This window comes from Polypterus senegalus, chromosome 4, assembly GCF_016835505.1.
Source record: "Polypterus senegalus isolate Bchr_013 chromosome 4, ASM1683550v1, whole genome shotgun sequence".
Taxonomy (NCBI): domain Eukaryota; kingdom Metazoa; phylum Chordata; class Cladistia; order Polypteriformes; family Polypteridae; genus Polypterus; species Polypterus senegalus.
In genome coordinates, this window is record NC_053157.1 from 87,535,307 (window position 1) to 87,549,732 (window position 14,426).

Below are 14,426 nucleotides of genomic sequence, written 5' to 3' on the forward strand. Positions count from 1 at the left end.
AGTCAGAAGAAGGCTGTGTCTGTGAGAGGGGTATCTCCTCTGATGCAAGGCTCATGCATTTATGGACCGCTTCCTGTACTGTGTGTGTTTTTTTAACCTTGGTTTTAAAGGACTATTTATTGGATTTATTATTTTTAACTTCCATAAGCACTTGATTTTAAAAAGGATTATGTATTTGTTGAATGTCTGAACACTGCACTATTGGGCACTTTTGTTTTTGACATTGTTTTAATAAAAGCACTTTTCACTTACATCTACCCCTTGCGATGTATGCAGGTTCAAGAGGCTCCCTAGAGAAACTGGGAGGGTGGAGCTAACCTGCACCATCACAGACTGCACTTGTGGATTCTGCCTGAAGAGTCAGGACTATGGTATGTATTTGAACACTCAATGTGGTTTCATTTCTCTCTTACTTGACACTTGGTAGACTATTCTCCTGTGTTTTGGCTCATTTATGCCCTTTTTTGTGTTTTATAATCCCTTGCAAGGTCGCTGCACCTTCACAGTACTAACATACACAAAGAAAACATTTACAGGGTGGGGAAGAGGACTAATAAGTACAGAAAATATACTGCTCAAAAAATTAAGGGAACACTTAATCATCGTAGTCTAACACCAATTAATTAAGCTTCAGGGATATCAATATGTCTGCTTTGGAAGCATAAACCTATCTCCTGGTATCTTCCCCATGCTCTTGAAACTGTGCTGGGAGACGCAGCAAACCTTATTGACACAACACGTATGGATGTGCCATCCCGGAGGAGCAGGACTACCTGGGTAACCTGAATCACCTGCAGGTACTGCCTCATGCTACCAGTAGCGACAATGACACCAGCAAAATGCAAAACTAGAGAAGAATCAGGAAGGATAAGGAGAGAGCAACTGTTTGTGGCCACCACCTTCAAAACCATTCCCTTTTTGGGGTTGTCTTGCTGTTGCCTCCCCAGTGCACCTGTTGTCACTTTTATTTGCATTAAAGCAGGTAAAATTGATTCACAATCACTTATGCTTTCTAACTGAACAGACTGATATCCATTAAGGTTAAATGACTTGGTGTTAGACTGTGATGATTAAGTGCTCCCATAATTTTTTTGAGCAGTGTATTTTTGTATATTTAACAATAGAAAAAAACTAATCCAAATGTTCTTATTAGTCTTGATTAATGTTACATATATGCTTTATACTCCAGCAAATCTTAACATCAAAAATATTTAAACTTCTTAAACATGTATGCTTGCAGAAAACTTTGGCTTTGCATGTAAGAGATAGTAAGTAATATTCTATTTTTTTATATTTTGAGGTTTTTATTAATTTCTCAATATGCTTAAAAATGATATCATAGAGGGAGTGAAGTCTAGGGGGAGCCAGATATAACTTCTTCAGACACAATTCCAAGTTAAAACAAAGTTATTTTATTGCAAAAAAGATACCTCAACAGGTTTTTAGGTCCTCACTGTATAAACCAGTAACTCAATCACCTTTCTGTCTCCTTCCACCACGGTGATGAGTGTCATCCTCTTCCTCCTCACTCTGACTCACATAAGTGAGGTAAGATGGCTCCTTTTATATCAGACCCTGGAGTATTTCCAATGTCACAACATAGCAAGGCGGCTCTCCTAAGTAGGGAGTCCTTTTTCTGGCAGTACCCTCTGTTGGCACCCAGGGAACCCAAATGGGTTGCCCTTCTGAACTACATATCACGTGGAACCCTGTCACCAAATCAGAGCAGCAGTACCGCCTTTTGCCTTGGGGGATAAAGGGTCCCCAAGAACCAGTTTCCCCCAGTCCACCCATAAAATGACTCTGATAGGAACCTAGCACCATCCCAGCCAGGTTGCACCTTCTCTTATGCAGTCCATCCACTATGGCTGGTAAGGTATTATTGATCATCCCAGACGCGATACCTGTCCATCCATTATGGCATCTTTGGGGGATTCCATAAAACTTCTTCATGCTTTTCCGCAGTTCATTTCACTTTTTCCTTAGAACAGAGATGGAAACATAGGGAAATACAACAGAAAACAAACAGAAACTCTGGATGCCTCAGAAAGTTTCTTAAAGATTCACTTAAAAAGGCTTCCTAGAGTCAGAAGGAGTTTGTCACACCTCTCTGAAGGTCCAATGAAAGACAAACAACACTTAAATTCAGGTGGTCTTAGGACAGTATAAAAACTGGTGTAAGACCTCAAGAGTAAGTTCACTTTTGGTTATCCAAGAAAGCATGCCTTCAAAATAGGTGCTGAAGCTAAGGAAGCATCAAAATAGACCCAACCCTTTTAACTAAGGATAGAGACTGAGAATGTATTATCTAAAGACGGTAGAACATCCTTGATGGCACCTCTGCCAACTTTCTGATGGAGATAAATAAATTGTAATTTTTTGGACTATAAAAAAATACATCACACTGTCTAAAGATAACCCTTGTCTTGGCTCTCTGAATGGAATGGATAGACTGGAACAACTGATAGCTTTATATATATAAAAGCATACAAAGTCACTGCTGTGAAGTAATTAAAGTTTTCATGTGAATTAAAATTATTTATAAATTTGCAACTAATAAAACTTACTTGGAAATAAAAGTCTGCATCTCTGAAAATAAAATAATTTAGATTGGCTTATTTAAGTCAATTTTTAGTACAATCCAACAGCATGCTTGAGTAACCCTTGCTGGCTAAATAATTTGCTCCATTTGTTGTCACTACAGGGGGTCCTACAGTATATGCAATTAGATTTTTTGTCATGTAAAACTGCTAAAAGCTCCAAGACTATCCTCTCATTAACTATGTAATGAATTTTAAAAATAGTGCACATTTCCAACTGTACTCATGCCTACTATCTGTCGTACATTTAGTTGTCTTATCAGGATATAAGTTCAGATTTAGACAAGTGTTTATTCCATTTTAGGGAAAGGTCATTGTCTAGTTCACTGGCTCCTCACTAGATAGTAAAATGCTTCTGATAACACAACTTCTGCGAATGAAGGTGCAGCTACTCAGTCCTACAACTCTTGTCTTCATACAAAGTGAGGCCTCTGCAAAATTATGTTTGGAATCTATATGACTGAGCACAAGACATTTCTGAATATCAAAGCTTTAACAATGAATAAAACTTTTAACAGACACTTTTTAATTTGAATGCTGTTTTGTTGTACTCATGAGGAGGACTCACCTTACCAAGCTCTACTCTTTCAGAACATAGTGGGTTGTGCTGTAAACCAGGAGCTGGAGATTTACAATACCAGTTGTGAGGATGACTACCCTAAGTAATTTGCGTCCAACTGCCTAATGCTGCAAACCTGCCAAAAGGTGTTTTTTCACATTTTATCAGTTCTTCTCTTCACTTTGATGAGTTTGAAATAATATATAGGACTGTAAAAATCAACCAGGGACTCGTTTGAAGTCTGTGACATTGGCAAAATTTTAATTCATCCATCCATCCATCCATCCATTGTCCAACCAGCTGAATCCGAACACAGGGTCACGGGGGTCTGCTGGAGCCAATCCTAGCCAACACAGGGCGCAAGGCAGGAAACAAACCCCGGGCAGGGCACCAGCCCACCGCAGAAATTTTAATGCCAAATCTGTAAACATTTACGTGGAGACAATTAATTTTACCTATTGATTCTGAGATAACTAAGGGCATTCTTGAATAAAATCTGAACTCAGAATAATGCCAAGGAAACCCAAGCATCCAAAGAAAAAAAAAAGATTGTATTAACAAAGATAAAATACAGAAGACTGGTCAGCACTAGAGAGAAATCAAACTTCAAAACAGTCAGTCATTATCCAACCCGCTATATCCTAACACAGGGCCATGGGGGTCTGTTGGAGCCAATCCCAGGGCACAAGGAAGGAACAAATCCCAGGCTGGGCACCAGCCCACCGCAGGGCACACACAAAGCACAATTTCGGTTCGCCAATGCACCTAACCTGCATGTCTTTGGACTGTGGGAGGAAACCGGAGCACCCAGAGGAAACCCACGCAAACATATAACACTCCATGTAAGGAGGACCCAGGAAGCGAACACAGGTCTGCTTTCTGTGAGGTAGCAGCACTACCAATGCACCACCGTGCCACCCAACTTCAAAACAGCACTGGAAAACAATAAAACCTAAAGTCTCATTGTGCCTACTCAATATGCACTTCAGCCCTGACTATTAAGTGGTGTGGCAGAACTACTTGCCAATCAAAGCACAGTCTCTTACTTGATGCACTAACTGTTTCTTTCTAGCTTTTTTTCCTCTCTCCAGCTAGGTGTTTGTTTACCGTGCACCCAACACTACACTCATCTGGACTCTAAATGTGAGATGGCCTTAAGCCCCACCTTGGCATCTGTACCCTGCAGGGGCACACACACCCTGGAAAGTTTATGTCAAGCTTATTGTTGGCTAAGAACATCCATACATTTCAAAACAGGCAGAAGATAGCAAAACATATAAACATTACAGAAAAAAAAACAATGCAACAACAAACAAAAAAGAGGTGTAGGCACAAAAGTAACAAAAGCTAGACATGTTCTCCTCTAGGCCTGGGCACCAGAAACAAGACTCTTTCCAGCCTAGCTCCAAACGCAAATGACAAACTTTCCACACTGCAGAGACCTAAAATGGAGCTCAGGCTTGCATAGTTCAGAAATCTCTTTTTTTTATTTAATTTTGCTTCAAGAAAGCAACGTTCTTTACAATCAAGCTGATATACTTTGCAGAATTTATACAGCAAATAACTTTAAAATCAATGCTCAAGAAAGAAAAAACAACAGAATATTAAAATAATGAAGACAACAAAACCTAACAGAACAAGAAATCAACCCCTACATGAGAAAGACAGGAGAGCCAAGAGCAGAGAGATAAAAGAACAAAAAAATCGCTTTCATTCTTTACCCCATTCTAAATTTTGTTCAATTAAATCTTCCCATGTTTTAAGAAAGCTTTGGACAGATCCTCTGAGTGAAACTTGATTTTTTTCATTTTCAAATAATATAGAACATCACTTACCAACTGAATTATAAGAGGTAGGTTCTTCCAGTTAAGCAACAAATCTATGTGCTAGTAGCATGGTATAGGCTACTACAATCAGTTTGTCTTTGTCCACTTTAAGCGCATCTAGGAGTACACCAGTATTTCAAAATTTGTGTCCAATATAATGTTAATTTAATGCATTCCCAAAACATGTGGCCTAATAAAGATGGAGCTAGATGGCAACATTCAGAAGCTGAATATTGTCCTGGTAACATTTTGGACAATATTAAACAAGAAAAGTGTGAGCTCAAAATACCCAACAAAAGCCCTTTAGAAGAGAGGGTGGCCATAAATCTGTAGGTTTTAGGATAAAATTCTTCTGTACTTCAAGAATGTATTAAATAATCAAAAAGGGTTTGCCTAAATTGCAATTCAAAGCAAAGAAAGCCAATCTGTAATTTAATATCTGAATCCAAATAAACAGAAAGCCAGAAAATGCAAATAATACTTACACAAATTATCCTAAACCAACATCACTCAGTGACACTATGCAGGTCCTTAGTCCTCAGCCAGCCGTTGTCTGGGGCTTTAAATTCAGAACACAAGGGATATCAAAAAAGAGGCTTATGAAACATAACTTAAACAAATATTCATTACAAAAATTCATTTTAAAATGGAAATATACATACAATATTTAACATAAAAAAAAACAAATGGCTAAATTAAATGACAACAAACTTTGGTCAGGTTTTTAATAGTTTCCCTCTTCTTTTTGCCATTTTTCTCCCTGTTTCACAGTTTACTGCCTTGTTCTTCAGCCATGGCACGAATGGTTATTTTCTTCTGTTGGTGCTTTCTTTTCCTTTATTCTCTGTGAGGGCCTTGAAGTACCATTTTTTTTTCCAGTAACTAATCTTCCTGTTTGAAATCCTGGTTTTGATCTTGTCTGCTTTTACCATTTTTTAATGTATTTTATCACCCATTTCTTACTAAACCTTTTCATCTACTGTACATACTTGACACTTATTATTTAGCCAAGTGTGAGGGTAACTCATTATAACTTGACATTTAAAAGTTACACCACACCTGGGGATTATTGCCCAGCTGGTATTGAATTTTATTCTTGAATGGGTAGCCTCAACTTGTCTTTCCATTAATCATTAATGATGAAATAAGAATTATGGGACAATCAGACACAGAAATGATTCTACCAATTTGATATTAGGACGAAGGTGGTATCGGGGTATCTATGAGTTAGGTGTCTTGGGCTGATTCAGTGACACCTGTTGGAGGTGGCTGGGGTGGCGACCTGGCCGGGACACCCAGGAGGACCGGAGGAGGGCTTATGCCTTCCCCAGACCATGTGGGGGCGACTGCCCTGACTCCTATGGGAGCCACGGGTGCAGAGTTTTGAAGCTGTACCCTGTAGGGGCCCGTGGTCACTGCCAGGGGGCGCCCCTGTGCCTTTGGAGCCCTGGACCTCAGCACTCAGAAGTGCTGGGGGGAAGAAGATCGGGGACACCCGGAGTGATTCCGGGTACAAAGCCGGTGTTTCCCGCCACACAGGGGCATGTCGGCAGAAAATCACTGGAAGACACCTGGAGCACATTCGGGTGCAAATATAAAGGGGCCGCCTCCCTTCATATGATGACTGGAGTCGGGAGGAGAAAAATGAGGTCTTAGGAGGAGGCAAGGAGGTGGCCTGAAGAGAGAGAGGCACTGTGTTGTGGCCAGGACTTTGGGGTTGTGTTGCACCTTTGTAAATATGGACGTTGGTAATAAACGTGTTGTGGGTGACATTAACGTGTCCGCCTGTTTGTGTCCGAGCCGGCTTCCACACACCTAAAGGATTGAATAACAGCTGCCTGGAGCTTGAATAATACTTTGGTAGGTAGCTGAGTAAACAAAGAGATTTCAGGAAAGAAAACGAAGTACAAAGAAGTGTTAGGACTGAGCAAGGTCCTTACCTTACATGGACAGTGTCAGAAGTTGTGATTCCTTGTATATACACTGGATATGGGGAAAGGTGTGAAACAGACAGAAATGGAGGTTGAGCTAGAAATGCAACCTTAGAGGAAACATTAAAAGATGCTAAAGGGCAGGCAATCCAGCAGATGCAGAAACACATGACTTTTCTTTCAGGATGAAAGTGAGGCAATGGAGGGCTTGACAGAGATTAGAAAATTCTAGGTCATTAGAGGGTTAACACTTGGTCCCAGGATTATAGTGCATGTAGTGAGCCATGCTGCCCCTTTATAAGGTCAATCAATGGAAATCAAAGAATCAAAACAATTTACTCTAGTAGTTGCTGATGAACTAGAACTGTTCACCAAATATTAAAATAGACCCCGTTTCAAGAAAAATGTGACTTGGGTTTTCACACTAAACAGGTACACCACCTGTTTATTGTACAGATTGATGTGATGTGCAGTGTCAACCATAACAAAATTTGTGTGAGGCCTTCAAAAAGTACCACGAAGGCAGGCCAGGCACCTCAATACCCTGCCTGAGGGGCCTCACCACAAATCTAACTACTCCATACGGCTAACTGCAGGCTTCAGCCTAATAGGCCCTAACAAGTCCCAAAATATAGCAAGAAGTCCCACAAGGAATAAAATGATTGTAAGCCCATGGCTTGTGTACAGAAGGGAAAACAATGGATCTTTATAAATTTAGCATTTATTAAAAACAAATAGAAAAATACTTAAAAGACTAAAACTAGGCAAAAAGAGTTGCCTGAAAGGCAATCCTACAACCAACACATTATTCACTATCCTAAAGGAAACTGCAAGATCTCAGCAAAACCAAAGAAAAAAGCAATACTCACAATTAACTCCAAACTAATACAATGACCCACTGAATGGGTCTCTCGATGTGGTGTCCAGATATAAACTGCAAAAAAAAAATTAAAGGAACACTTTGAAAACACATCAGATCTCAATGGGAAAAAATCCTGCTGGATATATATACTGATATGGACTGGGTAATGTGTTAGGAATGAAAGAATGCCACATCATTTGATGGAAATGAAAAATTATCAACCTACAAAGGGCTGAATTCAAAGACACCCAGAAAATCAAAGTGAAAAAATGATGCGGCAGGCTAGTCCATTTTGCCGAAATTTCATTGCAGCAACTCCAAATCACACTTGGTAGTTTGTATGGCCCCCACATGCTTGTATGCATGCCTGACAATGTCGGGGCATGCTCCTAATGAGACAATGGGTGGTGTCCTGGGGGATCTCCTCCCTGATCTGGACCAGGGCATCACTGAGCTCCTGGATAGTCTGAGGTGCAACCTGGTGGCGTCGGATGGACTGAAACATAATGTCACAGAGGTGTTTAATTGGATTTAGGTCAGGTGAGCATGGGGGCCAGTCAATGGTATCAATTCCTTCATTCTCCAGGAACTGCCTGTATACTCTCGCCACATGAGGCCGGGCATTGTTGTGCACCAGGAGGAACCCAGGACCCACTGCACCAGCATAGGGTCTGACAATGGGTCCAAGGATTTCATCCTGATACCTAATGGCAGTCAAGGTGCAGTTGTCTAGCCTGTAGAGGTATGTGCGTCCCTCCATAGACCATCACTGACCCACCACCAAACCGGTCATGCTGAACGATTTTACAGGCAGCATAATGTTCTCCATTGCTTCTCAAGACCCTTTCACGTCTATCACATGTGCTCAGGGTGAACCTGCTCTCATCTGTGAAAAGCACAGGGAGCCAGTGGTGGACCTGCCACTTCTGGTATTCTTTGGCAAATGCCAATCGAGCTCCACGGTGCTGGGCAGTGAGCACAGGGCCCACTACAGGACGTCAGACACTCAGGCCACCCTCATGAAGTCTGTTTCTCATTGTTTGGTCAGAGATATTCACAGCAATGGCCTGCTGGAGGTCATTTTGTAGGACTCTTGCAGTGCTCATCTTATTCCTCCTTGCTCAAAGGAGCAGATACCACTTCTGCTGATGGGTTAAGGACCTTCTACGGCCCTGTCCAGCTCATCTACAGTAACTACCTGTCTCCTAAAATCTCCTCCATGCCATTGACACTGTGCTGGGAGACACAGCAAACCTTCTGGCAATGGCACATATTGATGTGCCATCCTGGAGAAGTTGGAGAACCTGTGCAACCTCTGTAGGGTCCAGGTATCGCCTCATGCTACCAGTAGTGACACTGACCGTAGCCAAATGCAAAACTAGTGAAAAAAATGTGTGACAGATAGGGGGCGCTATCGCTCCCTTGAACCCTTGTTCAAGACTCCAGACACCAGATAAGTCCAAATGATGACTTTATTTAATTGCCACAGTGCACAAAGTAACCTCTCCTCCACTATATTCATTACCCAAACAATAATCACTACAAATACAATCCTAAGACTCCCAGACGCGTTCCCACCATACCACCCAGCTCAGCTCGCGTCTGGGAACTCCCACAGTCCTTTTATATACCCTGACCCGGAAGTGTTCCCAATCCCCAGTCCATGTGATTCTTTATCACTTGTTGGTCAGGTACAAGTCCTTCTTCTCACCCCGGAAGCATGTCGCTCTTCCTATGATGTACTTCCGGGTTATAGGGTACAAATGATTCTTCGGTTCTCCCTGCAGCTCCCTCTTGCGGCCCCTGTGGTATCCAGCAGGGTCGTGTATAAAAACTACACAGTCCATGACTCCCTGCTGGTCTTCGGGGCACCTCCATACTGCAGGGAGGGCTCCATCTGGCGGCCTGGGGGTATTGGCCGGGATGACAAGCCAGCCAAAGACTACAACAGTCAGAAAAGATGATGAGGGAAAAATGTCAGGGGCCTCCGCCAGTTAAACCATTCCTCCAACTTGCCCGAATGTGGCAGGGCAGTTCCTTTTATCTTGGACCCAGGAGTACTTCTGGTGCCAGAGCCCCAATAGGGCCTCCACCTGTCAGTGGCCTTCACCTGTTAAACCATTCCTGTTTTGGGGGTCGTCTCATTGTTGCCCCTCTAGTGCACCTGTTGTTAATTTCATTAACACCGGAGCAGCTGAAACTGATTAACAACCCCCTCTGCTAATTAACTGATCAGATCAATATCCCAGAAGTTTCATTGACGTGATGCTATACTCTGATTAAAAAGTGTTGCTTTAATTTTTTTGAGCAGTATATATAAATGTAACAAAATCTGTCAATAAAGCAGCAAATACAAACAAATCCAGACCATTATGTAACACAAATTTGCTTAAGTAAATATGCTGTGCCTTTGAACTAGTAATTTGCCTTAAGATGGCTTATATATTGAATATTTTTTAGACATCTTTTATTCTAAAATGCTTTGTGTGTGACTCGTGTTCTCTTTGGCTGCTGTATGAAGATGCTAGTAAACTGAGTAGTTCTGTTCTGTGAGTAAGGCAATAAAAGTTCCCCTTGCATCTTCTGTGTCAGCTGCATTATGGAGCATTGTTATTGTAATGTTATTATTTTCTCTATGTTATGATATATAGGACTTAATGGATGACTACTGTAAAAAGGCACCATATACAATAGGTTTTTGTTTGGTAAATATGTCATTAAGGATCTGCACAATTTCCTTCTTATATATTTATATGGTTAGGTAAAAATGGCAATACACAGTAAGACAAACCGTTCATGCATTTCTTGTACTCATTTAACCTCAGAGTAATTGGCTATTCTGGCACTTTCAGATGCAGGACACACACCAGCCTTGGATGAGGTGCCACTGCACTTCAGAGCACACTGCCTCACACTCAGCTCATTAACCTAATATGAATGTCTTTGAGATGTGGGAAGAAAGCCAGAATGCCTAGAGAAAAACGGAAATGGACACAGGGAAAACAATGAGTGAGCTGGAATTTAAGACCAGTCTGTAAGAGCTGAGAAGTAGTAGTTCTGACCTCTGCTAATAAAAACATCAATAGTGCTTCAATAATGAAGGACACAAGAATGATTTTTCCTCCAGAAGCTTTAATGTGAGCTTTCACTTCAAGGTTGTGTTATTTTCAATTTGAATTATTTAAGGATTTTAGCACTTCCTCAGTCTGGTAATTAAAAGGCCAAATCAGCAGTTCAGAATTATTTTAAGACTGGATTTGGAGCCTGTAATCTGACAGACCAACCATGGTTGCCACTTTTGCTTTAACTGAGAAAAGCCCCCAAGCTTATCAGTCATCAACACCTGACAAGAGCAATTCAGCATACTGACCCACTTTTTCCTAGAAATGAAGAATAGTTATCATACACTTTCTTAACAGAGTAGCAACATCACAGCTTGCTGATGTGTGCTGTTTGCACTCACATACCACTCTTGTCATTCTGCTCTGCAAAATGTGTTTAATGTTCATTTGAGCGTTGTAAATTCTAAGGACTATCTATATCGTATTTCATCTGGCGACAGGCTATAAGCAGTTGCTGGATGAAAGTGCATATAAATGCCACATGTATATCATGCACTTCAAGGAAGGAATCACCAATTAATCTAACAGTGAGAGGCAATTTTTCAACAGTTGCTTTTTACAACATTCCCTTTGATGTACAACTAATAAAATGCATATAGCAGTTACACAACTCTAATAAGCCAACAGAAAGTCTATCCACTTTCAAAACTCATCCACCACATTATGATGCTGCACGTGGTCAGAGCTATTCTTGTCTGAATCAGCCATAAGTCAGGAAGCAACTGTAGATGGAACAGCAGTCCATCACAGTGCAGACATATGTATACACTTCACACTGGGCCAGTTCAGAATTAACAGACAGCATACCATGTGTAACATCCCTGGTGACATAAGGAAAAAATGCAAACTTCACAGAGACAGTGTATTTGAGTTTAAGCGACTGGCCAAGGCAATACTGAAAACTACTGAGGACTTGGTATTGTGAACACATGCAGAAAAATGTAAAAAAGACATAAATGAAGAAGAATGTGCCGCTCTGTTGTACAAAATCAAAAGAAGGATACATTAGTTGTTAGAGCTGCAAATGCAGCTGTTCAAATGACATTTTGATAGTCTTTTTCAGTCTGGTAATTAAAAGGCCAAATCAGCAAATGACTGCTGATCATTTGGCAAATGTTCTGATATTCTTTTAATAACTATTGCATTTTATTTACTTTTCTCTGTCATGAAATGCCGATGTCAGAAAGTAATTCTGTTGTGACTTGGACAGAAGATATTAGTATCACTTATGACAAGCACAGGATCAGATTTGCATCAAACCCCATCAGAATTTGGGGCAATAGTCTACACTGTACTATATGATGAATGCCCATGATGGGAGTGTGTTGCAAGTTCCCAAATATCATATAGACTGTGGGCTCTGAAGACCAGAGTTACTTCTTCTTCTCTGTTACCAGGTACACTAGGTCAATATACTGTGAACACTAAAGGTCACTAAGGGCAGCCCCTTTAAACCCAACAGACAAACACTCAGGGCACCAGGTAAAAGCACTAAGAAGATTTTTAATTTCTTTTTCTTTCTTTTCAGTGCCTCCAAGCACCACAGCCACAATAACCACAAGTAAATACAATAATAGTCGCAATTCTCTATATATATTGTCACACACGTGCACATGGGAGGCAGCTAAAGTGCTTGAGTAAAGGCAGTTCCGAGACATACCGGGATGTGGCAGAGTGCACTGACTCTTTTTCTCTCTTGCCTGCAGACCACTCACGGGAGATTCGACCTGGTCCTCTTGACGTCACTTCCGGGACCGAACCTATGGTGGGAGTCCTTGCCGGCTCCGGCCCCTGTGAGGTCACATCCAGGCTCGAACCTATGGTTGAAGACCTTCATGAGTCTGACCCCTTTGACTTCACTTCCTGTCTTCCCCTTTAAAAGCCTCCACCTTTTCCCTACTCCCTCAGTTCTGTTTTGGACTTGGTTTTGTGCACATTAGTGCTGTATATAATTTTACGATTTTGCAGCCAGGATACCAATCATACAGGTGGCTGCCCCAAAACTTTCAATGCCTCGGAGTCAAGTTTTTTACAATATATTTTGCCACCTCCACCCGACTCTGGCTTGCCTGCTGGGTCTTCAGCAGTCCTTTAAATAGTCCTCGACCCAGAAGTGCTTCTGTTCTCCCTCTCACATTACTTGCTAGCACTTCCGGCTCAGAAGGAGAACTCAACTTCTTTAATCATCCTACGAATAGTTCAGGGTTTCCGTCCTTGTGACTTCCTAGTCCTATAAGGTGCTATAAGGGAAACATGTCTCCCCAGGTCCTTTCACAGCACCCCCCAGTGGCAGCCACAGCACCCAAAAGGGTTGAGAAACCGAACTCCAAGTCCCAGGATGCCCTGTGGGAATCCAGCGCACCGCTACACTCCAGGGGAGCTGCCATCTTGTGTTTTGGGGGAGGCAGTGTCCAAAAGTAGCTTCCTTCCCCCATCCTTCCATTTCAGGGGTATCCTGGCCGGGCTGAGCTGCCGGCCATCTCTCACAATACTTAAATTATTAGAAGATGGAGTTTTAAGAACCTTAGTTTTTTCTTTTCACTTTTCCTGTTCAGGGTCATTGTAACAACATATACCCCATTCATTGTGCCTTTTTCTAAATAAACCTTTTTGTTTTTGTTTTGTTGTTCTTTTTTGTCATTCACCCTCTTGCTTTTGGTTTACCTACATTTTTATCCTTGCTCCATTATCCTTGTCTTTGTTGATTAGGACTCTCAGAAGATGCATTAATTGAATCAACTATTATCTGTGTTATGGGAAGGAATTCCATCCCTTGCTCAAGTTTATTTATTTTTTTACTTCTTTTATTGTTTTTTTGAATTTTATTTTATAACTGTGCTAAATATGTTTATGTTTTCTTCCTTTCTTTACTATACTATGCTTTTATGAACATTATCTTTTTGATAAGCATTTTATATTATAGGTTATTTCTGTTTGTTATTGTGTTTGCGATGTTCCTTGTTTTTGTATTTTGAGCCTAAGTTGGCCTGGACATTGATGTTATGGCTGTGGGTCCACCCCCACCTGTACTTAAAGGTCTGGCACATCATAAGATGGACATTGAAGTTTCTTATTATTGTTTGGTTCTGTCTTGCTTCTTGGATTTTGATTTTGGACTTAAAATTTTGTAACTTCTAGTTTTGGACTTTTTGGTTTTTGAACATTTTGCTTTGTCTAATAGTAAAAATATGGGATTGTAGACTGTCTCATGCCTCCAGCTGCAGCAGATGCTCTGCTTGTAGTTTGGGACTGACCAGGAAAGTGGCTGTTAAAATAGAGTCAACAGAGATGCATATGTACAAAAAACAGGTAGATTTTATCTCACAGTTCTGGGTGCAAAAATATTTACAATGAAAAAAATTGATTCAAATTAAAATGTATAGAGAAAACAAGAAAAAAAAAACCCTTTGGTAAGAAAAAAGAGAAGCACCATGTGAATGATCAAAGGTTCTTACCCAAATATTAGCTCATTTCAATATGTTTCTAACAGCCTTACAAAATAACAACAATAACTCAAAAATGGGGC

At 40.9% G+C, this 14,426-nt stretch overlaps 1 long non-coding RNA gene across 2 annotated transcripts in view; it reads right to left on the reverse strand.

The window, feature by feature from the left end:
- Nucleotides 1–14,426, reverse strand: part of LOC120527500 — a 99,411-nt gene that overhangs the window by 62,077 nt on the left and 22,908 nt on the right. For both annotated transcript variants that reach the window (XR_005633347.1, XR_005633346.1), the window contains exons 2-3: nt 7,786–7,850; nt 5,471–5,544 (exon numbers count right to left, since the gene is read on the reverse strand). This is a non-coding gene — a long non-coding RNA (uncharacterized LOC120527500). The remainder of the gene's footprint in view (nt 1–5,470; nt 5,545–7,785; nt 7,851–14,426) is intronic.